This window comes from Eleginops maclovinus, chromosome 6 (assembly GCF_036324505.1).
Source record: "Eleginops maclovinus isolate JMC-PN-2008 ecotype Puerto Natales chromosome 6, JC_Emac_rtc_rv5, whole genome shotgun sequence".
In the NCBI taxonomy this organism is placed as follows: Eukaryota; Metazoa; Chordata; class Actinopteri; order Perciformes; family Eleginopidae; genus Eleginops; species Eleginops maclovinus.
In genome coordinates, this window is record NC_086354.1 from 9,964,678 (window position 1) to 9,990,591 (window position 25,914).

Below are 25,914 nucleotides of genomic sequence, written 5' to 3' on the forward strand. Positions count from 1 at the left end.
CATTAACAGCAGCTGAGTCCATTTCATTGTCCCGGTTCCAGGGTTCTTTTATTGCGCATGCTGACTCACTGACACAGCTTACTTTGGCACTTATATCGAGGCACCATTGATTACAGCTGTGCTTTTTCTCTGAGTCAAAATCAATGCAATGAAAACACGTCTATTTCTTTAATCTAATTGGTGGGAAATTAATTAATTTAAACATTCCTAGCTTATGTGGGAATCAAGATATTTGTTACTGAACAGAGCTAGCTGTGCAAATAGTGTAATCACATGCACCTCAGTTGGCAAGTTGTGATTCTGATTTTGTGGTGTTTATGAGCTTCAACTTGTAGCCTGGAAACAGCATCGATGCAACGAAAAAAATTAGGTGCAATTTATATATGAGAAGCATTTAAAAATATGTGGATAGCTGTTCGAAGTTGTTGTTGAGACTTGTTTACTTGAATTTACCCACTCGTTTTTGATCTCAGTGTTAATCAAAGTGGAACATTATCTGTGCCCCATGATATGGAAACCGGTCCAAAATAGAATGAGTTCAGTTTCGTCACATGATACACAAGCGCCAAGGAAGAGTGCTAGCCATTGAAGCAAATGTAATACTGGCCAAACAGTGGTACTACACTAAAGACTTGGGCCGATAAATACTTTTTCTGCTTTAACTTACATTGGATCTGTAAATTAGCTTTTCTTAAATTTATTTTGTAGCTATATAAACATTTCAGTACGAACTATTAGCCCTTTTCTTAAATCACTAGGGTAGTCAAATGCCCTAAACCAGTGGCGGCTCCTGACAAATTTCTCAGGGGGGGCAAAAGTTGTGATGATGGCTAAGATGACCCATTCAATGGGTAAAATAATAATAAATAAAAGTCAGATAGCCAGCTTTACAGTGTCACATCTCATTGTTTAATTTGGTTTTCAACCACTAGATGCAACCCCAGACATAAAATATACAATACATTTGGTTCCACAATAAAACACACATTAACAGATAGTTTGTCATCTAATAGTTTGCCCTTGAAATCACTTTTAGCACAGTCTACAATTTATAGCCATCATGGATGCCATAGCAATAATCAAATCAAATTATACTATAATCAAAACTGTAATTAATCAAAATTTTCCAGAACATATTCCATTTACCACTATACAGTTTACAGGTTTAGTAAAGGTATAGAAAACCAACAGACCCAACAGGCATGACGTGCATGCTGCTGATTCTGTGAAACTGAATCATTTACTGAAAGGGGCGTGTTCAAAAAAATAGCAGTGCCAGGTTCAACTATTGAGGTCATTGATTATGTGAAAAAAAATAGGTGTTAAACAGATGGCCCCTATTCAAGGATCAAGGCAACTGATGCTGCATATGCTGGCTGTGCATTTGTCCTTGAAAAACAGAGTAAAACGGGTTGTTTAAGACACTGTTAAGAAGAAGAGCATTCTTTGATTAAGAAATTAATAAAAGAGGGGAAAACCTATAAAGCTCTTCGCGCCGCCGAATCATCCGCCGATCGACCGGCGGTCTCCGCCAGACGCGCGCGCTGTACGTCCGAGCACGCATCAGTGCGTAACTGCGTATGACGAAATCACGTTAGGGCAAGCCCCCCCGGAGCCCATAGAAATGCATTGTATCGTTCGATTTTTGAAAAAACGAGTCTCAACATGTAAGTCTATGAGAGCGCCTGGGGCGATTTTCAATCTGACTGATATCGCCCCAAGGGGGCGGGGCTACTGGTTGGACAGTGACATCCAGGCTGCTGATTGTCGCAGCGATATTCAGGCTGCTGTTTGGACTATACTATTAAGACTTAGACCGGCAAAATAAACTCTTTTCTCTCTTTTTTTTTTTTTTTCTTTTTTTCGTTTGGCTTAAGGAGGGCGGTGCACTATCGCCCCCTATGGGCCAGCCGCCCCTGCCCTAAACGCTGAATTCAGAGTTGATTTCTCTCCCCGTTCATTTGACTGTTCCGAGGGTGGGAGATCGGAGGCGTGGCCTAAGGAAAACTCAAGTGCGCATGCTCTATGGACCACGCTACTGGTACTTTTTAAATGTAAAGTTGCTCCTTTTTGGGCTTCATGCTCTACTGAGCAACTTTCACAGGAATGAACGGGCCCCCTGCCTCCGACGCTGTATCCAGTTCTATTTATACATACACGATGCTTCACCATTTGATAGTTTCATGAGAAATTGGGTAGGCCTATGTCGTTTTTTTCTGTAACAGATCTATATCCCACCCTCTTATTGTGGGGTACCTAGTTACATGGGAAATTGATGTAAAGGTGAAATGTGCTGCTAATATAATCATTTTAATGTTTTTTTCAAAAGCAAGTTAAGATCAATTTGTTGTTTATTGCAAAATTAACAATGTGTCTCCTGTTGCAATGTGAAAAAACAGCTACCAACTTTACACCCTTGACGAGCAACTAGCTGCAGTCAAGTCAGGTCGCTTGGTTTTAGGGGTTTGTTGGAGATTTGTTGACGTGAGCCTTAAAATAGCTGCAAATAGGTAGCTGCTGCGCTTGTGAGGATGCTCCCGCAGGTGTAATTCTAAATAAAAAGCTGCCTAGCTTGCGGTGAGCATCTAGCTCCTGCATGGCAGCAAATGATGAATGCTTCATGTGGCTCCGAGTTAACCAAGTTCATATTGAAACACTCCCTGAAGCGTCCCCATCAATCAAAGCCTAGCTCTCCCAGGAGCTGTCGAGCGATTTTTGTCTCCCATCTCCCGCTAACATGTGCAGTTGCACCACAACAATCGCAATATCCGGCCCACCTCATTTGCTCCCATTTCCAAAAGGCTCTGCCTGTTACTTATTTCCCTACTGACGCCCCTGGGCTGCATATTCAACATGCACTCCACTCTCCAGCCTCCCTTCAACCACTTACTTATTCATCATAGACTCACTAAAGAAGCTGCCTAACTGACAGACACCAGATTTCATAAAGAGGAAGTAGATGGACAGACGGAAGCGTATGACTCGGCTCAGTAATTGGGGACATTGTCAGTATGAATTCAGTTTCGCCGGGAGTCAAAGCAGATTTGCAGCGGACAAAATGTGGCTAAAGCGCTGTGAGTGAATGAGAGGGATAAAAAAAAAGGAGGGAAGCATTTTTACTTTCATTAGCCAGCCTGTCCCTTTGGGCTTGAACACATAGAGCTCAGTGCATGAACACCCCCCCCCCCCCCCACACACACACACCTTCTTAAACAGGCATCCTCATACACACCCTTCGTTTTTTTCTTCCTCTTCCATCCTCCTTCCCTGACACACTCTCCCTGTTTTTTTCACTTCTCTCCCTCTAGATTTATCCTCCTCTTTCCTCTCTCTCATCCTCTCATTTCCCCTCTCTCTCCTGAGCGCATCATCGCAGCACTCACCTCCTTCCCTCTCCTCCTTCTCTGCGGTTTTTGGCCAATCGCTGCCGAGGGAGGTGTGGTTTCCCAATAGGAGGATAGACAGAGCTTGTTGAGGAGAGAGAAAGCGAGGGAGAGGGGAGAAGAGAGCTGAGCGTGCTGGTGAAAAGAGACGGTTCCCTGAGCTTCTTGGAGAACCAACGTCAGGCTTGACACTGAGTGATGACCGTGGAGAGACGGGAATAAGAACGCGGAATAAAACACACACCGAGAGGTGGAGGAGGGGGAAGAGCTCGTGGATACCTGCGCGTCTCCGATCCCGTCGCAGGTGCGCTACAATCCCTCGGAAGGGAGAGTTGTTGTGTCCGGAGAAGGAAGTGAGATAAGAAGAAATCTCACAGGGATTATGTCTCCGGTCTCATCGGTTTTTCAGTCACTCTGAAAGCAAACTTTCTCAGTTTTTTCCACACGTCTGCAGCCACATTTTAACTGATGGACACATCACATAGACTGTTTCTAAAGGCGGATTACACTGGACAGCATTAGAAAAGAGAATTCCTCCAAACTTCTTTCTTGTTTGGCGAAACAGAGTCTTTTCATCCTATCCGTGTTTCTTTGTAATGCTGATTAGGACAATGCCTGGATTATTAACACCGCTGCCTTTCCTTCCCCAGAGAAGAGGTGAAGAGTAAAGGGAGAAGAGAAAATAAGAGAAGAACAAGAAAAAGAAGAACAAGAACAAGAAGAAGAAGGAAGGAAGGAAGTCGGTGGCGTTTGGCTCCCGTCCACTACTTCGTTTGCGCCTTTGCCGCTCGTTTTCTCCCACTCTTTTTACTGGATACACGGACTCACACCAAAAGACGCACGCGAGGACCTGCGATCACAACCTGGGTGAGTTTTTGTTTCCACGGGGAGGGGGGGGGTATCAAAGTTCAATGCTGTGCGTTTTTGTGCCTGCCTGGTTTATTTTTTTCATTTTTACGCGCAGCCCCCTATAGGGTTGTTGCGCAAAAGACAATTATGGAGGTTCGGATGATCAGTTGCAGTTTGCCAGTGTTCAAGTCGTGACGCATGATCGATCAGCAGAGGGTGAGGAAGTAGAGCTGATCATTTAAATTAAAATAAAAGCAGATTAGGACCGTGTCTGATCGTTTTTTCAACAAGCACACCATTTTGGACATGGCATTAATTATCAAGCTAAAATAAAAGAATGTTGTGTAAAGAGGGTGCACCTGCAAATACATACCAGAGGTCACACGTGGTTCTTGGGACGTCAGGCTTTCATACAGTTTTTGTGCACCTTATTTGTGTAAATCTGTCTTTATTAGATTCTCGTATCTGTGTAGATGCTCTAGTGCAGCCCTAACCACACTGTTGAAATGTGTACTTGGCTGTGTGCAACATTTTTGTGTTTTTGCCTGCTGTAACTTTGCAGCGCGTTGCCTTTTTTACTTAGCGTGTCAGTGTGTGAACAACTGTCCGATCATTTTTCATTAAAACTGTTTAGAGTTGTCTTTTAACCACTGCTTTGCTTCATCTCACCATCTGTGTGTGTGCGTGTGTGCTCCTGCGGTCTCTCCTCACCAATGAATACCTTCCTGCCTCTGCTCTCAGTGCTTCTCTCTCTGCCTGTGAGTGTGTGATATTGTTGCTCCATCAGTCACACAGAATGCCTGCTACGCACTGCACAATTTCTCACATATTCTCTGAACCGTGTAAGCACAACATTTACCTGTCAGCTACTTTGACGAGACTACTGCATGTGGCCTAAGAAATCCTCAGAGAGGAGGAGCTGCTGCCTGAGATTTACACTTAACACCCACTGCCAGAGACTCCAGGGTGGGCAAGAGATCTTGTCAAACAAATCATTGAGGAAGAGGAAGTAAAAAAAAAAAAAAAAAAAACTCAAATCATGACATACACCAACATGCACCTGGAGAGAACGTTTCAATGCTCGTGTGTCCATCCTCATCGTAAACATTTAATGAGTGCTGACTTTGACATTTGTGTGATATATTGTAGCACAGAGAGCTTATACTTAAAAAGGCTGAGTGCATGACACACACATGGCTCCAATGATCCAATTAATTGTTAATGGCGGTGTGAGTGTACGTCCCTGCTGACATCATCACAGGAGAAAGGGAATATTTAACGACTGAGCTGCTGAGTGTTTGGTGTTGATGAGTGTAGGAGTGTCCATTATAATATGTGCCCAGGTGGGAGTGATGAATATTGACAAGGCAAGTTGGAAAATGCCTAATGCATACATTTGCAGCTGTTGATGTTTTTAACTTAGTTTTGTTTTTGACTAATGCGTTTGTCTTGCGTTAGCAACAAGCAGAGGTATCCGCCTACCAAAGTCTGGGGATTTCTAAATGAAAAGTTTTTCATCGAGCGGCAACTGCTTACAAACTTAAGGCCCTTACATCCTTGATTTGGACAGGCCAATCAGAACTACATTCGTTGTGACAAGTATTCGTTCAACGTGGGGATAACGCACCGATGTTAGTCGACTCCCATTCCGTAAACTAGAGACAGACACTCAGGAGAAATATAACCTGCAAGTCCATCTTAGAACCCCTAAGTGTTGAGAGGAGAGTGTGAAGATTTTTGGTAAACTTTGAACAGCAGTAGTGTGTGAACAGTCTGTGCTTGTCTGTAAGCAAATTAGCGGATGTAGCAACAAAAGTTGGTACAACATTGTTTACAATCAGCTTAGCATGTCACTACTTCAAAATAAAAGGCCCCCTAAAGACTTTGGTCTTGTTCTGCTACGCATTTATTTTTAGCTCTGTAATTGCTTTAGCAAACAACCAAGCAAGATTGTGTTCAGTCTCCTGGGCCTGGCAATACAGCTGAAATCAATATCATGATATTGAAAGGCTACTCTATGTATTTAGTATTACACCTTCATAATAAGGGGACTTGAGGTAAATAGCTAATATATCAATAAAAAACATTGTTAAAATTGATGCATAACACAAAAAAAAATCATGCCTTTTTCTTCCAAACTCCAAACATGCAGGATGGTATATTTCCCCAATTGACCAATAGCTTCTTTGTGTTTAATGTTCTGACAAGCCTGTCTTTTAAACAGTGTGTCCCCAATGAGTAACACAGGCTTTCTGTTGAAAAAAGACACAGTTGTCCAAACCAGACCTCAGTGGTGTTGCTTGATTCAATTTCCCAGACAAAATCTGTATTGAACCCAAGTCATGCCCTTTTTTAGTTAGGCAAACTTTAGTTAGGACAATCTTAAATTTCCACTTCACAATTAAGAGACAAATATTTGCAGTAAATCTTTATTACTTGTTTTACATTAGCAAAGCTGGGACCCAACTTCGTCTTCATTGGGCAAATGGCTAACATAACAAAGGATTACCCCAGACTACAACGTTGCAAGCAAGTTCACAAACGAATCGTAGAAATACAAACATAACATGGTTAACAATGAAATGAAAATAAGGTTTGCAATATTCTCCCATGAAAATGACTAAATCATTCCAAGTATTGTGTGTGTTCATCTGATGTATCATATTTCTCTGTCACAGAAACACTTCAGTAATACACACCAAGTAAATTGTTCACTGTAACCTATTTTGACCCAATGACACACATGCTGCACCAAATGTTCAGTAGATCATCCAATATCAGTCCATAACAAAAACAAAGTCTTTAACAAATGTTTGATTTCTTCCTGTTTGAGTCATGTTTGCTTAAAATCTTCAATTCCCAATGGCAAGACTTATAGAAACAGACATTTCCGTAGCTCTACAGCAATAGCTCATTCAAAAGTTATGTTTCAGATGATTTTGAAAGGACATACATTTTGAAAGTTTTACACTCATAAATTCGTCCCCTTTCTGCCTCTTTACTCTCTCAATACAAATGTATCTCTCGCATTATGCTTGGCATGTTTATTAAGTTACTGCCGTTCCCTATGTGAGAACTCAGACAGCATTAGTCAATACTGAGTAGGAGGGAGTTCACTGAGATGTGTTCTAATGCAGCTTTTGTTTTCTGTTGTCTCGGCTCAGAATCATAAAGATGACAGTATGTGGAATTGTAACCTATAATTTGCCACCCATTCTAATGTATTCTCTCAACTCGGTAAAATCTCAGCAAAGCGAGGGAAAAAAAGAGCAGAATTAAACCACTTCTCATGTTGCTTCAGCCCCTATGGAATCTAATTACATGCCCGGGGTGGTCCCCATTTTGCACTTTTGGAACTGGTAGACGTGCAAAAAGTATGTCTGTATGGAAATGGGTTTATATGCCTAGTACCCCGCAGCTGAAATAGATGGGCCTCAACAGAGACATTTCATAGCTAACAACTCCAGATAGGACCTCTTAAAGATGTCAGTTTGATTATTCTCTGTGATTGAGTATAATTCTGCAGATATTTCTGGCTTTCTCACATATAAAAATGTTTCCTTCTGTCTTTTGTTGGGAGATCTTTTGTCCCACGAGAAACGCTTCAGGTTTAATGAGTTTCTCAGAACTGGAAAGAAAAAAGGGCAGCATTTCTCATAATTTACCGAAATTAACCTTGGTTTATGAAATGTTTTCACTTGGGTACAATCAAATGACAAAGTTCCAGTGAAAGCACATTCAGTGACCGAACATAGAACGTCCCTGCTTCAGTATTGTCCTCCTCTAAAAAAACAACAACATTTGCCCTTTCTTATTGGCTCTTATTTCTCCTACTTATTTCTCCTCACATTGTCTCTTGCAGTATTATCCAAGGTCGCATATTTCAGGATGCTCTCTGTTCTTGACCTTCGCTCTGCTCCACAAGCAATCTAAAAACCGGAGGTTATCCACTGTTGCTCTTATTGAGTCACTTTGCAGAAAAGTGCACCAGCTAAATGCGTGTATATAAATGCAAATGTGTGTACTCTGCATGAATGCTCTTCAGAGATTGACTAATGCATACGATGTGACTCTGCCCTTCAAACTGCAAGGACATGAGGAGATATTGAACATGTAGCCTTTTCAACGATTGATACATAATAGCGGGCTTTCAATTTTGCCTGAGATCTCATCACTCAACGTTTTGCGCAGTCATCTTCATGGAAAAATGGAATACAGGATTTTAACGGTCAAGTCAGGCTGTGTATCATAAACTATTTACAAATATACAAAGACTTTGTAGGTGGCTGTGCAAGCATTTGTCAGGGTTTTTATTTTCCAGGGTGGGTTGAGAGAAATCCATCTTATCAGTAACTGCTGGACCAGTGCCTTGAACATTGCGTGTTTGGGATTTGTCATAGTTGCTCTAAAACAATTAAGCAATCAACCCAAAAAAGTCAAATTACTCACAACTCATTGTTAATGTTTCTAATTGGTTGAAGAAATTGCTCATCATTTTGGAAATGCGCTTAATTCTTGCAAGCGCAAGATAAGCATTATGGAAGCCATTAGATGGATTTTTTGACAGATCCAGGCTAGATGTTGGAAACTGTTTAGTTTTTTTTGTGGAGAGCTATTTGGCTGTACTCTTTTATATATATATACACTCATTTAAAGTTACATTTTTGGATAAAAGTCATGAAATCAAAGTCTCATGTAGAAAAAGGTCATAATCTGTTATTATAAAAACAGTGAATGATAATTCCACTTTCAAATTTATTATGAGTTAGATTTCTATAAAGCATTTATTTAGGATTGTAAAAGAAGACATGCTTTGTGAAATACTAAAAAATAATACCATGTTATACAGTCTAGATAATGTATTTTTCATTTCAACTCAAGAATAAAAGAAAATTGGGTCCTTAAAAATAAGGTGTCTTCCAACCTCCACTATATGTATTCACTTCAAAGTTATTGAATTTTTCTTTTGTGAACCACGTAGGAATGCTCGCCAGCCAACCTACATGTATTGATTGGCCCACGTGATGTTTTTATGTACAGTATGTATGTGTTGGTTAAAAATCTTTAAGCAATGTTCTCTAGCTGTATCAGGAAGGCCATCCTGTGCAATGCGGTCTTGCAGTAACTGATTATTGATTGGCGAAGGAACAATATATATGTTGTATCTTTGTGTACCATTATGGTTTGTTGAGGCTGTCGATGACTGAAATGATGTGAGCCAACACTCCTGTGAGATATAGACAGTAGGCGGTATCGTTTCTTTTGCTTTGTTGTGACTGAACCTGCGGCAGGTTCTGAAGCACCCTGTGCACCCACACCGACTGTTTTGCTGTACAAAAGCTTGGCAGATTATAGGTTTTAACCATAAGCAAAGTAAAACAAATATGTGAAATAAACATTTTTATTTGCCCATTTCAATTTTTGAGTCTTCAAACTTGACATTGTCATGAACTGGCTCACGGTTTAGAAAAAAAAAGAAGCAAATAAAAATGATGGTTTGTTAAATAAAAAAAAGAAATTAGTTATTAAATAACAGTATTTATAAAATGAATTACTGAAATATGATCCAACTGTTACTTCAGCAATATTTACGAAGGCCAGGGTAAGTGGAAAATATTGTATGAGGATGTTGCATGCTAATAAAACGGCGAAAAGTTAACTAAACAAAGACACGTTGTTGGAGCTGAGAGAGGGTGAGGCCAACTGAACTAGCCAGCCTTGTTGTCTGTCCGCACTGTAATGCAAATCCATTTTAAATGTAATTTATCCAAACATTGGCAGCCAAGAACTAATGTGTCTGGGCCATTACACACATTTTACAAAAAGCATCACTCACAGGGAACAGACATAACTTTCATAGTTCAGGAAATGACTGAACATATTGGCCTTATTTTGTCCATATCGGAATCTACATTTCCTTAAAGGTATGGATCAACACACCTGCATTTGTTGCCTGCCTGCCTTTCAATCCACATCTATATAAAACACATTATATTATTTCTAGAATTTCTAAAAACTCTCAAATCACATAAGGTTCATAGTGTGATAAAGGTGAATAATATCAACCGTCAGCATTCAGCTTAGCATAGCAGTCTCCTGCTTCACAGGTAGGGCTTTTATTCTGCACAATGTGCGTCACAAACCCTGTAAGGTGCTGATCCTGATCCCCCATGATGAGCAAGATGTCTGACTGCCCGTCAGTCATGCTGATCTGCATGCTGTATTGGGAGGGGAAGTGGTCTTAACGAGAGACATGAATGGAGAAGTTCCTCTTTTTGTCCTGGTCTCCTCTGTGTTGATGTGAGACCTTTGGTCAGTAACATGTTTTAGGTGTACTGTCAATTCCGATAAGAAACGCTGACATAGCTGCGTTTATTGCACATTATTATTGCCTCTTGAGATGAATGCGCCACATTTTATTTTTTCCCAGGTAAATTTCCTGGTCAACTGCATCATGCAACTTTTTTTGGCATTTTAGATATCCAATTTCTTACAACTGAGGAATGTTGCCGACATCATGCAGACCTGACCATGTGCTATTTTTAAATACATTTTAAATGAGAAGGGCTTGATTTATACTTTATACTTCTCATGAATCCCATACATGTTTTTTTTTTTTTTAGATCTTAGGGTAAGGTGTTGCATTTGCATTTTCAGGGAGGGTTAACAGAAACACAAATAAGGATAGGGAGTCTTGATTTTTTCTTTTGTGTATAAGGAAAAGATTAAGACCCCTCCCAACCCAAAACATTTCCTTGGCATCCCTAACATCTCCCATTGTTATTATTTCAGGCTTTCCACCTTATTGAAACCAGGCTTCAGAGATGTTTTCCCTCATAGCCGCAAGAGTATTAGTGTGATCTAACATACTGTATATGGTATTATCTATCTATTGTTTGTCTGAAACACACACAGACTAACACTGAAGTTAATTATGCTTCCAGATTGCACACACTCAGGTTCAAAACACTGGAACCAGAAAAAGTTTATCTTACTTGCTCGATAAATTACTTTTAATTGACTGAATCAACCCAAATTGTTGTCAATTATCTGTAAATGAACATATTCAAAACCTAATCCTTTCAGCAGCACACTATTCCTGTTTTTGAAAGAAAGATAGACATTAACTCCAATCATAGGTGGCATTATTTGTAAATGCACATGTTTTTTTTTTGTGGCTGTGACCTAGAAATTAACACCGCCATCGGCTTAGCTAGCTCTCTGAACCTCTTATCCGAAAGATTGGCACAAAAACAGCAAAGATAAAAAAAATCTCACTCATTAGAAGAAAAAACCTCTAGGGAAAGAAGAAAAACAAGGATGAAACAATAGCCCTAACCACCGAGACCACCACCGCCACTCCAATACCCATCGCTGACAAAACTTTGCTGCCAAACCTTGAAGATGAGCCTGGTTTCAATGGCTTGTTTAAGGCAAAAGTGTTGGCAGGGAGGGACATGAAAGGCAGTTAAACTCTTTTTTTCTCCATCCTCTCTGCCCCTTGTCTTTGTACATCAAAGGGGGTGCCTCTTCTGAAGAAGCCGTTGCATGCCTCCCACCGCAGCTGTAGTAGGAGGGGATGAAGAGAATCGGCTTGAGTGAGCGGTGTGAACGCTCCATTGTTTCCCATATGTACGTTAATCCTGAGCCGGGCTCCAACATGGACTATATATACCGAAAGCCTTCCTGACTTTTCAATCTTCACAGGGGGTGGACGAGAGTGACGGGCCGTGTGGGTATGTGTGTGTGTGGATAGGGTGTGTTTAATACCCTTTTTACTACTGCATCGAAAAACAACAATTTATTTTTTATTTAATCCCCTGTGGATTTTTTAAAAGCCGCTTCTGAATATTCTTAAGCTGTTGAGATGCATAAAAAAATGTCTCTCATTAATGAGTTTTTCAATAGAAAATCAGTTGAGCTTTGGGTCCATTTTCCACAGGAGGCCAGTAGAAATGGTTTGGCGTACACTTTGTTTCAGAGATGTCACATAAATCGTCTACAATCTAAAGAAGCTTAATGTAAACAAAGCTGAAACAACAAAATGCCTGGAGGAAAGTCGGATTTGCAGAACATACTTACCGTGGATTTGAGGAGAATCGCTAAAGGTTTTACCATCTGGAAAAATAAATGCTCACCTATTTTGCATTACTGTGTACCTCTATCCCTCAGTGATGCAAATGTAGTGCATTGTTATTTTTAATTCATGTTTAAGTGATGTTGAGTCTAAAACATGTCACCCAGGTCCCTGTCAGACGCTGTAAGAAAGAACATTAAGGAACACAAAAGTCTCTCTGCGCTTCAGCAGTACATTATTCATGACTTATGCTGCACTACAACGTCTCATGATTGCATGTGAATCTCTTTCTTTCACCTGCTGCTCATGCCGCTTCTCTTCTGCCTCTCCTCCACTTCCCGACAATGATTGGGAAAGACATTTAGTGGCGAGAAATACGATGATTATCAGTCGCGGCATCGATCGGCGTATTGAGCTAAATCATCCAGAGTCATTGGCTCTGACATCCAAACTCTTCCCATTGATTTTTACTGTTAACGTTCAAGGAGATTTAACCACGAGCGGCCATTCTGTCTCATACACACCACCTGCCCTAAGAGAAACGGGTAATGCTGCAAAGATATAACAATTGTACTTTCCTGACCCACTTTAAACCACATTCATTTGTTTAGTGCTTGCACAAGCAATCAGGGAGAGTTTGATGAGAGGAGAAAAAGGCTGAAGAGAGGTGGGGGGAGTGAAAGTATGGTCACATATACATTGCTTTTATATTCAGAGAGGGGCAGAGAATTAGTCAACCATGTGAAGGAAAAGTCAAAAAGCCCTGCTTTACCTTGTCTTTCAAATCAGTGCCCGTGGAATACATTTCACAGCAACACATCGGCTCCATCCTGTTTAGAACGAGTGGGTTGCTTCAAAGTGGAATGAAGTGGAACGTCTGGATGCAATTATTAAAAACCTATCAAGCTGCTGCATCAGTCCAACAGACGCAAAGGGGACATCTGCGAGGACCTGCCTGTTTAGACACGTCAACGCAGCCCCCCATAAAAAAAGAACATGTCTTGCGGTTGCATATGTAAGAAGAGTTGGGATGTTGAAGTAGACAAAGTTGGATGGCAACATATAAGAAAACATATCTCATACTTTGATTGGTCGCTTGAAGTGGGCGTAGAGTGACTTAAAACATTACTCCAACCGAATGGCAAGCTGCGATGTGTTAGAAGACCTTCTTTTGCTATCAAATTGGCCATATTTTAATCCTGTGATAGAAAGCAGAAGAAGTGGAGTTAGCTGCTGATCCACCAGCTCAGAGATTATGTGTCCACAAATATAATTTTTTCCATTGTACTTTAAAAGCATCTATTCGGCTTTATGTGAACCCAAACGATGAAGAATATGTGAACAAACAGGACATTTAAGTGCCAGGTGTGTTTGTGCATAACACAGCAGAGTTTGTGTCGATTATAATCTCTGTTAAAAAAGGGGATATCAGCAATATTTATCCTCCTTTTTTTGTTGTTAGGGAGAAATGTGATGCTTAATCAACTGAACTGTCGTCCAAGTGAAAGGAAGCAAATAAGTTCCAAATAATGGTGCCTTTAATAATGTTAATTCATTCGTTAAAAAGGCATTTTCCTTGTTTTATTGGCTTGGTTTCAGCTAAGTTAAAACTCCAAATTTGTCTGGCTCAGTTTGCATGCTTGATTACATATTTAATTCATGAGAAGACATTGAAAAATGGGCTAATAACCCTCCCTCTCCCGTCTGCCTCCCGCGTTTTGGCTGACTAAACCAACGTGCGCCTTTGAACTTACTCATCCGAGCGGTTTTGGGAAAGTGCTCATGCAAAGCTGATTTCACATTTGACAACACCAAAGGCGAACACATGGATTTTCATTCCGGGGCATGAATTTTGTGAAATCAGATTGTGTGTGTTGTATGTGTGTGTGTGTGTGTGTGTGTGTGTGTGTGTGTGTTCGTGTTCTTTAAAGGATGTTATAAGCAGGAGGCTTTTGATCTCAATCAATATTTATAAATAATCATGCACTTATGGGAAAAAAATACAGGCTGAAAGTTGAGATCAGTGCAGATGTAAAGCAGCTTCAGAACAAGAGAACTGAGCAAGGCTAAAGGCCATGATTGTAATATTAACTCTCTGGAGTCTAAGGGTATTTTCTCGATTTTGAGGTCTCCTTAAATCTCATTTAAAACATACAACATGGCACCCATGTGTTGCATATCAAAATGTTCAGGACAATCTCTGGTACTGCTAGAAATGCAAATCACATTAGAGCACTGTGTGATGACATAATTAGCTCTAAGGCTGAAATTTGAAACCCAGTTTTTGGAAATCTTGAAAAATCTTGTGAAAACACAAATTTACTAATGTCATCAAATTATTTTGGTATTTTATATTTGGTTTACCAAAGTGTAAGGTTCACAAAAGTAGTGAAATATATTAAATATGCTGTATATAAATGTGTTATTCAGTCTAAAATGACATTTTGTAAATTCAAATTTTGAGTAAAATAGTTATCTATCACTCTTCTTTACCCCCAGCAGGGACTGAGATACATAGCAAGGTTCATGTGATCTGTACAAATAGAAATTGAGCATTAAAAGTTTTGTTTTCAACCAACAATTTATTTTAAATATGTTTTTTCAACCAACTATTTATATAACTATAAGAAACTGGAAAATCTCACTATTTACAATATCAGAACTTTTTCAACCAAATATTCATTATAAATGTAAAGACAGGGGGAGCAGTGTCAGGGTCTTTGTCTATCTTCCTAGACAGTGGGGCTGGCTGCTGTGTACGTGGGTTACGTGTGCTATACAAGACTTCTGTGCTGGCTGGGTCGAGGGTGAAGGCTGTGGCGGAGGCCTTTGTGCCTTGTGGCAGGCACAGATGGAGGTGGAGGCAGCTGTAGTGATGCTTGTCCGCTGGTCCTTGGTGGTGATGGTTGTGGTGAAGGCCCTTGAGCCACGGTAGATCTCAACCTGCTGGCAGGCACAGCTGGAGGTTGTGGTTGCTGGATAAATGCCGCCTGTGGGCCCAGGCAGCTGTGAAACCTTTCCATAAAACAAATTAAAATGTAGGACAATAATCACTACTAAGTCTAGAGTATCTCACTCTCACTCTCACTCTCACTCACACACACACACAGAGATACATCTGACTGTAACAAAGTCTCATCTGTACAGAACAGTATGGTAAAATACATGTCTATGGCCATTGTAAATGTCTCCATTGTGGGACGAATAAAGGATTATTTTATTCATCTACACATGTAACCTCACTTTTCACACAAATTAACGTTCACACATAAAAAAACTTCTACTTGGAGTAAACGTTTACTAATGGAGAGTCCATTTTGTCCCCAAAAAAAGTTCATGATTATCGATAAAAAAAATAAAACTCTTGATCATTTTCGCAACATTCCCCACAGTGCAGGTGCACTATTACTGTAATATTTACACTTACCCATCTTCAAATGGATCCTTGTTGTTGTCCCAGTACTCTTCTTCTTCAGAAGAGTCGAAGCCTTCACTTCCTGATGCTCCATCGTCACTAAAATAATCTCTAGCACGTTGGCAACTGTAAAGCTTTTTTTTTTTAGCCATTTTCCCTGTCTCTCTCTAACTTCCACACAGACGTAAAATGATGGGGGACACGTGGTATATGTTATTTTTCTTGGTGGGTAGGTCCTTAGTGAGTGTCCATTGGTCATTTCAGACCATGTGGATTTGTGCACCCTGTAACCAATCCTACACAGTGTATCGCAAAGTCAGGATGATTTGAGCGGCCCTATTGGCTGCTGGGAGTAGGGTAAAGTCTCACATGAGGTACCGCTGGAAAGCTACAGTTCCAGCGATTCCGCAGTTATCTGTATCATCTACTTCTTGCAATCGAAAAGATATGATTAAATACGTAAAATATGTGCACTTCGACGCCCCGGCGCGTGCGTAGACTCCAGAGGGTTAAAATGAAAACATGTATCTTTTATCAAGTTCAATGTTGTAAATTGCAAGAGTATTGTCGTCAGCACTTAACATAAACAAAGCAAAATGTGCTTTGTTTAGCCTCTAAGGCTGCTATGCTTACACCAAACGTTTGTCCTTAATTCTAGTAATGAATATAATTGTTTTGATCAAAGTGAAATAAAAGGTTTGTCCTTTTTTTTTATCAATACAATTAAATCCTGTTAAGGGTTAATACTGTAATTATTCACTTCTCAAATGAAAGAAATACATTTGAATTGCTCAAGAAGTTCCTGCTTCTCTAGTGTAAGAATTTGCATATGTTATCTTCTTTTCTTTTGTTAAAAACAGAATTTCAGGTGTTTTTACAATTGGTCAGACCAAGTTATCAATGATGGATCACAACATGGGCACACTTCAAACCCTGGCTCCTTTTATCAAAATAGATAAAAGGGTGATCATAGTAAAAAGTCAATCTAATCCCAAAATGTTAACATATTACTGGAGAGTTGATTGCTTTTAATTTAATCACAGAATAATGGGGTCAGGAAAAAAAATCCTAGTCAAATGCAGGATAATCACATTATGCTCTGTATGCTATTACTGCATTTAAGACATCATGATGGGACCTCATACTAGAGAACCTTTGTTTGCCTACCTTCTTCCAAATATCAGAAGTCGGTCCAAGTTTGAGAATCACTTTTCAACTTGGCGGCTCCACTGATCCTGCAGTCAACCGTGATGTGCCAGCTCCACTGAATAGCTTTAACAGGATTGGACCCTCGCCTCGACAGTGCCACACTAAGCCAGTCAAGGTCACTAACAGCATCACATAAAAGAAGACATCAGCCCCTTAATGAAGTCATACATCACATTTAGCATATGGTTCAATTAGAGGCTTCATAGAGATTATTGAGATTATATTATCCCAGTGCATTCATTAGCTAAGCCCCAATAGTCGCCCATCTGATTAAAATCTGTGAGGGGATTTGCTGCTATTGACTCGGAGAGATCCAAGCATGGAGGGAGAAGCAGGGGCTGGTATTGTGGCGTACATGTTCGGGTGTGTGTTTAATCATGTAAATTAGTTTTTATGTAAATGCACTTGTAGAAGCCCCTGTGTTTACATCTTTAAGCACCAGTGGCGGCAAATGTAGCTTGTGAATGCTCGTGTGTGCCTAGTGGCTAAATAAAACCCTTTAATGCTGCTGTTTCCATGCTGTGAGTGTGTCTTGGTGTGTGTGGTAAATTCAGTTTGATGGATAGAGAGGTCATGGATCCTCTGTTGATGAGTTGTGTTGTGCATTTGTCGTGATGTGGGTCCTCAGTGCTCTGAAGTGATGGAGCTTGTGTCTCGGTTGTCACACAATGTGCTTTTCCATCAGAGTGTCTTCATAATGGAAGATATATTTCACTGTTGTCGGTTGTGGGGTCTATTTTCCAGTTTATACGCTTTGATTGATTTTTCTCTGCGTAAATTGTGCTCTTTTACTCCAAGGATATAAAGTTTGGATGATATTTTTGGAAAAGTTCCCAAATAGGGATCAATAAATATATCCGCAACAATAAGTATTTATCTAAAATATTTTCTCCCCACCATATAACATGCGTTGGAAAGGAGTGCCTCATATCTTACAATTGTTGAATCAGGAACGCAGCCAGTCCTGTTTCATCTTCTTCCTCCTCGATCCTCTGAGCAACCCGCCTTGAAGAACAGGAGGAACAGGGCGTTGCCTGGGCCAGCTGCTCTCTCTATTGGATCTAAAGACACCTTACTGTACTGGATACTTACGGTCGCATTGTTCGACATATTGCAAGGTTAATGTAGAATTTCCCCCAAATCCGTAAAATGACAACTAATCTTAGTGGCACAGGTGTGGCTGGATGTGTTTCCCTCTGTGTGATTGCTCTGTGCACTGGGTCTCTATCTCATTCACACACACACACACACACACACAAACACACACACACGTCTACAATAAATCACAACCGGTTCTGCTCACCATGCGGCCCGGCCTATCCCGGGATCATCTCAAAATCACCATTTAATGTTTAACGGCAAAGCTGGCTTTGATATCAGAGGCAGATAAAGTGGAATTTCTTGATTTCCTCGGTCAAAGAGGCCCCGCTCGCTGAGAAATGATTTATTTGACACGGGGAAGTCGGTGGAGATCAAAGGAGAGGGACGACTCACACCATGGGCTGGGAAAAGGCTGGGGCTCGTCCAATCACTCGCATCAGAGGGGCCCTGTCACCGCTGTCACTGGTTTTTAATTGGCGAGAGAGAAAGAGGTGAGAGGAGGCGGGAAAAAAAAGGGCTGAACGGCCCCTTTGGTCACCAGGGAGCTCAGGCTGGACCCCATTACTCAGGGAGGACATTAGGGGCTGTTAGGGTCAGCTTGGGTGGAGAGGGGTGGAACCCTGATTACACTGCAGAGAAAGAGTTTCCATTAAAGTGCATGGAGATTACTCACTGCCCTGCCTTCTGAATCTGAAAGAGGGCAACAGGACGGAGAAGTGGAACAGAATTGGTTGCGGCAGAAAGAAGGCAAGAGACTTAAAAATGTGGGAAAAAAAGCATGTTATTGACTTTTCATAAGAGAGAAGATTTGCTCCATATATTGAGAGCAATATCATATTAAACCCTATTGCTGGTACAAAATTGGAAAATCTTGCCCGTTAATCAAACCCCTTTTCATGTTTTTTTTTTTATAATTTCCAAAAGACTGCAGCACCGGGAGAATTACAGCTTGTGAGATAACTGGAAAAACATCAGCATTTATTCTCGAAGTGTTGTCCAGGTTTTGTAACAAAGACGAATGGGGTTTGAAGTCAAAGCTGACCTTTGAATCATCCTAACAAACTCTGTATTCAATAAATGTTTGATGCATTTATCCAGGAGCCGTAAATGAATATATAGCACACCAATTTGAAAATGCTTATGATACATGGTATAAAGGTCTTTCGCGGTCTAAAATGTTTAAACAAATATATACATGGAGTTATAAAAGGTTCAGCTGTAGAATTGTTCCCATTGGACACTTTTTGCGAGTATGCAACTTTTTTGGTAGTACGTTTTTCGAGTCATCAAGATATCTGATGTTACTCCGGCCAGAATATTTGCATTAACTTGTGCAATAGGTTGTCGGATTTACTAACCAATAACAATGTCAATAGAATCTTTGGGGATTTTTCGAATCGGAGGCAAAAGGGCACTGAAATATTGGATTAATTACTGAAGCAAGTTTGTTAGAATTTTCTCCCAAATAGGACATTTTCAAGTATTCATTTTTATCACGAGTCTAAAACCATGTTAGCAACTCTATGACATGAATCATCTATATTTTGAGCTAAAGCTCACCTCACTTGCTAACTCTCTCACAATGACAATGCTAACGTATTGGTTTACACTTGCTTGCAAGAATCTAAGCATTAGAAAAGTAATATCCCTCTGGAATAATTATTACTATATATTTACCAGACTAACATTTACTAAAAGCACATGTTAGTCTTCCGCTGTGGCTGATGGGAATGTCATTAGTTTTGCACCTACCAACACTGCGAACCAGCCAGTAAATCAGCCAGCATACAGCCAGGTGCAAGTAAGGCTACATTTGGCAGAAGGCAAACTTAAATGATGTTCATGTACCGGTCACACTTTGCAAAATTATTATTCTATCATTTTTGTCTCATTACAGGAAAGGAAAGGAAAACTTATGAAAACCACTATTGTGCAGGCATTTGCCACTCAGAATGATGTAGGATATTTACTGCAGTTAAACCACACCACCCATAAGAATATTAACATGATGTGTGAACTGAAATTAATGCACCAAAAGATTTTGTTTGCATACCCTCTGAATGCTGGGTTTTATGCAGCGCACGGACTGAGCTCGCAGAGTGTTCAGTGGGACAGCAGAGAAATGGAAAAATGGAGATTAATGGCTTATGCTTAATTAAAATCTCCGGAAACTAATGGTGGGAAAATTGAAATGTTCCTTATAGATTACATTTCCCACAACTGGACGGTTTCATACGACAGTGAAGCAGAGCGTGACCATCTCATGATCTCTTCTATGTATTATAGAGTTTCCTGCATGTAATTGGAAAGGGGGCACTGTCAAAACATTGTCAGCTGTGACTTGTTGAGAGCCTGAGTTATCCGGGTTTTGATGCAGTGTTTTATGTTCTACTGCACCCATTCCAAAAATAAAGTAACTAAAGTAATAGTCAGTCTGCTTTCTTTTTAAACATTTGCATGTTTATACACCAAAGCGTGGTAATTGAAGTCAGCTCTTATTGGTATGGACACCAAAGCACTATTTAAATCGACACTAATCCAAGAAAACAATATACATGATAACTTTGGACTCAAAATGACATGATGTAAGAAAGAAATATAACATAAGCACAGCTGATCTTGTTGTCCGATGAGGTAATAAGGATTGAAGCAGAAGCATAGAACACCACATCACAACATTTCATTTAACCAGATGGTTTTCTGTTGCCTTACTCGCCCCCTTCATCTCAAGATGGATGTTTATCATTATCTGCCCTCCCCTGGCGTTCAGCTGGGCTCCAGTGACCTTTTTTTAGGGCCATCGCCATCATGGATTACCTATCGATGAAACGCTTCAGCTCACTGAATTTGTTGACAGCGTGTGGATGTGTGTTCACTAGTAAGTGTGCGTCCTCTAAAGATTAACAACCAAGTGAGGGTGTGAAAGTGATCAGATACAGGCATGTGGTGAAGATGTTTGTACATCTCCTTGACCGAAGAAATGAGCGTATCAAGAGTGTGTGCATGTGAGTGTGTGAGTCTCCTTGACCAGGGTGATGGGAGTATCAAGCCACAGAAGGTATTAAAGTTGATGAGGTGATTTAAAGTGAGCCATGTGATCAATGAACTGAACAATGGGACTCTGAGGACACGAATGCGGGAATACACACACAGGCACAGTGGCACACAGGCATACACACACAAATAGTTAGGTTTTAATTGAGGACACCAAACTTTGATTTAATAGGAAATAAAGGTCCCGTCCCTGATACATATACCCTGAGGCCGTTACTCATTTCTTTATATTGAGCTTCAATTTAATCTCTGTGAGGTCAATCGCAGAATCACAGACATTGCTCCCCCGCCGGATTGCTCCAAGAACTCAATATAGTGAATGATGAATGATGAGTTCGGCAGCTATTTGTCAAGGTGTGAAGCATCGTTGCTGAAAGTGTACGGGAGAAGGGCTTCTACAATGACTCCCATTGACACACACACATTCCCTCCGAAACCCCTTCTGAAGAAATATGGCGTTATATACTTCCCATATCAATTCTTAATATGGTGTCATCAGTGTCTTACGGAGATCTTGTTTGGCCCAGCATGTGTACATGCTTTTTTTACAGTTCCACCTGCCTGAACGTCTCTCTATTGCCTATTGATAAAGGACAATAATAATTCAGCATCCAGCTCATGAACGATTCTTAACACTTGGTTAACATTGCTGCAGAGCAGGTGATGCATTCAATGGTTGAAGCAGCAGCCACAGCAGTGTGTGTCGAATCAATTGTAGAAAAAAAAGGGAAATGTTTTCTATTAACAAATATTTCCATAATGATAATAACTTACAGTTAATAAAGTTACTTACAGTAATGTTGTTTCCATCCCTTTATCAACCCTGTGATATGTACATATGTATTGATATCATTTGACATATTTCCTGTTCAATTCCATTTTGGCCTGTCTCATTGCAGGGGAAGGGTAAGGGGTTAGGGTTTGTTAGAATTATGTTCCGTTCTTTCATCTCTGTGATAGACTGGGGATTGAAGTAAGCAGAAAAATGAGTTTTGATAAAATGAGGAAGATGGCTGATATTTTCTCCAACACCATTGTGAAAACACAAGCAGCACAAGTCTACCAATTACTGTTCTTACCGCCTTAATGAAGTAGCTCTAAGAAGATGTGTACTTTACAAAAATGCTTTTTGTGGTTGTTAACTTAGACTGGCTTTTGCCCCCATGTAATGCTGTTGATGCTGCCGTTGGCATTTTCCATAATACCACTGCAGGTTTTGCAGATTGCAAATATTTTTCGACTTGTATTTCGTAATAATGGATTTTTGACTATTGCATCGGTTTTTTCCAAAGCAAACCATTGTATACATGTAGACAGAAAGACTATATATTTAAATAACACACACAGGATCAACACAAAGAAAAATAAATATAATATAATAATATAAGCTACTTCTTCACTGTTTATTTACAAAAGCTGAATTGAGTCACAATAAACTACATATCCAAATGTTCTGAAACCCTAAAAACATGCATGGTAAATTTGTTCTTTATGTCACAATAAAGGCTTTTGTGAACAATTCATCATGAAACATGAGCATTTTACTGATATAATTTAAGGTTTTCAAGTCATATTCAAGTGTAAAATCATAAAGCAAAATATTTTATTTTGTTAGTCACTAAGATTGTAATGGATTTGCCCTTCATGTCATCACAGATTTTTGCATTGCTTTAGTCTCTGAGGCTAGTTTCATACATCCCACTATTGTTAGCGCTAAAGGCTCACCAAGTTTAACTGACTTCAAATACTATCAATGTAATAATCCCATTTGCTTGGAAAACTGTACTATTTAAAAGAAGCCGAGGAGTTACCTTTGCCTTTTTCTTGAAAATGTACTTTAGGAGTAGCTGTTTACGACTTTGCATAGCCGTATTTATCTATTGTGCTGTTCACAGCTATCATCTCTTTGTTGGATCTGACTTTGCATATTTTTTTTGCTTTCCTAAGCAAGAACCAAATTCATTACTCATTGATACATTTAATCTTGAACAGTCTTTGACAATGTCTTTGTCAGGTGAGGGTGGATCGGAAGGATTTGTCTCCACTTACCTCAATTCCATCATTTCTCTTGTGTGGTTTTTTCCCCCCGTTTTTCAGTACTGAGTTGCTGTTACTCGCAGAAGATTAATACACCATAATTGGCTGTTGGCACCAATACAGCATGTCTTTATCCTGTGCACACTTTTGTTTTCAGAGAGCTTTGATCTGGTGTTTGAGAAACAGACAATAAATTATAGCCACTGACTCCGACCAACCTGTAGCTTAGCTATAGCGAAATTGGACAAAATGTCTGTGTATTGTCAGATCTATTGTGAGAGAAGAATTACAAGTTATTTCAACAACTCATTGTATGACAAAATAAGACCAACACATACTCCACTGAAAGTTTGTTGCAGATTCGGGTTCACACACCCAACAAAAGTTTTACAGGATAAAAAAAAAAAGTTTTGATGACTGCAAACTCTAATACCTACCGAGATACTGTACTTATTCCCTGAGGTAAAGTGAAATGATGCATAAGGCACAGTAATGCTTTGAAACACCAGTTGTATTTTTTTCAGTTCAATTCAGCATGTCCAAACTCTAAAAAAGCTTGTCGGGCATTAGATATCATCAGGGATGTCATTGAAGAAACACTGTTTATGTTTTATTGGGCAAATGTGTCATCGCTCTCATGCTTTTAACAAAATGGTATACATTACAGGTTCCACAACATGAGATCTGCGATGATAAATAGCCCACTGAGTGTGTCCTTCGGTGTAAAGACCTTGACATGTGTACAACATTTATGTTAGTACCATAACTTGTAAATATTCATCTACCATCTATATCAATTTGTGTAATGGTTCTCAAGCTGTACAAATACAAACAAAAATGCTTAGTATGCTCAAGTTAAATGTCATACGTCAAATTTGACAGTGTCGTACTTTAATTTTCAAAACATGTTGGTTAGGAGATTATATAGCTACAGAATTATTGGTACTTAAAGGACTTGGTTGCACTACATTGAGTCTGTCAGACAGCACTTAATTTGAAGGCTATGCGCTTTTACATCAGACTCATAAAACGTCTTAGACAGAGCTCTCTACAAAACGGCAAAACAAAAAATCAAAGAATGGAGACTGAGACAGAATTAATAGAAGAAGTTAGTTATGTTTCAACTTTAACTGCAATCAATTTAAATGAATACATTATTAGTTAAATCAGACACCTACATTGCGCTTACATTTGAAAGTCTTGACAAAATATAATGGTGTCTTGGCTTGGTCACAACAGCACATTTCAGGTGAATCAATGTGATTAATAGATTTGCTTATTCTTCTTTAACTGTGACCAGAAAATAACATGACATGTATTCATCATTATTCCTCTAGAGCAGGGGTGCCCAACCAGTCGATCGCGGTCTACCAGTCCATCGCGGGCTGAGTTCCAGTCGATCGCGAGAAAATGTTGTGTGTGTAGGCTATCCTCCTACTGTTGTGTAAAATAGGCCTACATTAAAACTTCCAACTTAAAACATCTTAAATAGGCACAATGAACTGCTGAGCTGAGTGTGTAGATTTGTACAGCTATAGTAAGGTAGATCAGACATAATCAAAGAAAAAATCTCACGCGCTTCTTTCTATCTGCGCACGCATGGTATGGTTGCTAGGTTCTAACTAGGGACTCGGAAGGGCGCAAGAAGCTTGACTAGAGCGAGTGGATACTACCATGGCGGCAGAAGCTAAAAAATTTAAAACTTATCATTTTCATTCAGAGTGGGAGGAGGATTATTGTTTCGTGTATTCGAATGCCAAGTCCATCTGTCTTATCTGCAATGCAAATGTGGCTTTACCAAAGAAAGGAAATTTGGAGCGGCATTTCAAGACAGTCCACAAGAGATACGATACAAACTTCCCAGCTAAATCACCACTGCGCGCCCGAAAAGTCAAGGAATTGAAGTCAGCCAGCAGCACAACAGTCCATTTTTACCAGGCCCAATACCAAGAGTAATGCTGCAACCATAGCTTTTTATCGTGCCTGTCGTGTTCTTGCAAAAGGAAAGAAATCTTTCAAGGAGGGTGAGATTGTGAAAGAAGCGTTCATGGAAGCCGCAGATGCGCTTTTTGCCGATTTTAAAAATCGAAAGGAGATTGTGTCTGCTATTCAGGATGTGCAGCTATCAAGAAATTCTGTTACACGGCGATGCGAGGGAATGGCGGAGGATGTTGAACAGCAATTGAGGAATGATATTGACACATGTGAGTGTTTTTCTCTGCAAGTCGATGAATCCACTGATGCTGTGGATGTGGCTCAGCTATGTGTGTTCATTAGAATGGTTTTCGACAATATGGGAATTCTGGAATCTAATGCAGAAAGAGAAGTACCTCAACCTCAGACAAACTGCAAAGAAGTTGGATCAACATATTTGTGCGAGTCTGCCTTTTCACATATGAAAATCATTAAGTCAAAATACAGATCCACCATGACTGATGACCACCTTGGGGCTTGCTTACGGTTGGCACTGAGCTCCTACTGTCCGGACTATGAGAGACTAGCTTCCTCCCCTCAGTGCCAGAAGTCCCACTAGGGTAGAGAACCACTTTTCCAACTTAAATTAGGCATTGTATTAATTGGGTTGTATGTTGTTGTATTGTTATGGGCCAGTCCTAGGCCTACGTGTGCTTATTCTTTGCACGACGTACATTTCCTTCAATAAATGTATTATTATTATTATTATTATTAATAATAATAAAACTTGATCTTTGTGTCAGAAAATTGAGTTATTATATAGGTCCACAATTAATTGTGGCTACGCTATGGCTTTCGATGTGGCTTGGTAGATC

The 25,914-nt window shown here is 39.9% G+C and overlaps 1 protein-coding gene across 1 annotated transcript in view; it reads left to right on the forward strand.

Annotated features, from left to right (window-relative positions):
* brinp2 (bone morphogenetic protein/retinoic acid inducible neural-specific 2) overlaps positions 1–25,914 on the forward strand; it is a 176,389-nt gene that overhangs the window by 15,010 nt on the left and 135,465 nt on the right. Inside the window, exon 2 of the mRNA XM_063885029.1 lies at positions 3,309–4,250. The gene's annotated coding sequence lies outside the window, so the exon portion shown is untranslated. The remainder of the gene's footprint in view (positions 1–3,308; positions 4,251–25,914) is intronic.